Source organism: Apodemus sylvaticus, chromosome 6 (genome assembly GCF_947179515.1).
Source record: "Apodemus sylvaticus chromosome 6, mApoSyl1.1, whole genome shotgun sequence".
Lineage (NCBI taxonomy): Eukaryota > Metazoa > Chordata > Mammalia > Rodentia > Muridae > Apodemus > Apodemus sylvaticus.
The window spans coordinates 64,580,856-64,582,774 of NC_067477.1; positions in this window are offsets into that span (position 1 = coordinate 64,580,856).

Consider the following 1,919-nt stretch of genomic DNA (forward strand, 5'->3'; position numbering starts at 1 on the left):
TGAAGTAAAGGGTATCATCAAGATAAAGTCCATTTTCTTAGCTAAGGAGCTTAATAGAAACCTAGGATGGATGGCCAACACGAATAAGAAATGATACTCCATATCATATATCATGCATCTTGGGGAAATGCAATTAGAAAAACAAGATGCCATCACTGCTCTGCAGAATGTCCAAAATTCAAAACACTGACAATACAGAGTGCAGGACTACAGAGGGACAGTGACTCTTACAAACTAAATACAAGCTTAGCATGTGATTCTGAAACTGTTTTCTTTGTTGTTTACCCAAAGAACCTGAAAGCCATTGTACTCTTGGGAGTGCACACAGGTATTTGCAGTGTCTGTTTTAACCATTGCCAGAATTTGGAAGTTATCAAGATGTCTCATAGTTAGATGAGTAGACAAATATACTTCAATATATCCAGACAAAGAAATGTTTCAGCTTTAGAGGAATGAGCTGTTTAATCATGAGGATATGATAGAGTCCAAAATATCTATTATAAAGTGAGAGTAGGCCCACGGCAAAGATTATATAGTAAACTATTGCAACTACTTGACATCTTAGAGAAGGTAAAGCTGCAAATACAGACATGACTGGTGGTCGTCAGGTGAGAATGAAACAGTGCAGCACAATTTTGGGGTAATGAAAATACTCTGTATGAGAATTTATTTAGTATAGACTCAAAAAGAACATAATTGTTGAAATACAAAAGATAAAATGATAGAGAATTTTGATATCTAGGGATGATTGTTTTCAGCTGATAGATTTTTTGTTTTTGTTTTGTTTTATTTTGTTGGTATTTTTATATCTCCTTTGGAAATGTTTTCTGGTGTGTGTGTGTGTGTGTATGTGTGTGTGTGTGTGTGCGTGCGTGCGTGTGTGTGTGTGTGTATGTGTGTGTGTGCGTGTGCGTGCGTGTGTGTGTGTGTGTGTGTGTGTGTGTATGTGTGTGTGCACATTCAAATTTCTTCATTTGGACATATGAAGAATGTTCATAGCAGCTTTATCCATAATGTGTAGAAACTGAAAAGAACTCAAATGTGGCTCAACTGAAGAATGAATTAAAAAAATGTAGTTCACTTGCACAATGGAATAATATTCAGCTATCAAAACCCAGGGCATCATGAATTTGCAGGCAAATAGGTGCCATTAAAAAAATGCCATCCTGGGTGAGCTAACCCAGACTCAAAAGGACATGAATGATATGTACTCTGGTGCTTTGGGATTAAGATTTAGCACTCTCTGATCCTTCTCCAGAAGCCTGTCTGCCTGCATGCTGCCATGCTCCCTGCCATGATGGTGATGGACTAACCCTCTGAAACTATAAGCTAACCCCAATTAAATGTTTTTTTAAATAAAAGTTGCCATGATCATAATGTCTTTTCATAGTAATGGAAACCCTAATTAAGAGAGAAGTTGGTACTAGGGACTCGGGTCTTGCTATAGAACTTGCTATAATAGACCTGACTGTGCTTTTATCTGGAGGAATGTGGATTCTGAGACTTTGTAAAGCAGTGGAATGCTTTAAGTGGAGCTTAATAATGGGACATACTGATAGAAACATGGAAGACAGTGTTCCTGAGTTTGTTTTGTACTGTGGGACCCTAGCTCAAGAGGTTTTTCTTAGGAGAAGAATTTTAGTGTGTGGCCTAGAGACTGTTCTTGTAATATTTTGTTCAAGAATTTGGCTGCTTTTTGTCCTGTCTGAAGAGTCCACCTGAGGCTAAGGTAAAGAGATTTTTAATAACTTCCTTTGCATTGACAAAGGAAGTCTCAGAAAACACCAGCATAGACTTTGTCTTTTTGTTTATTTTCATGAGGAACATTTTGATCAAGTGTAGCAAGCTTAGAAAGGGAAAATGCAAAATATATGGTTCAAGTATTAAAGGGGAACCAGAAAGTAGAATGGAGTTGAATC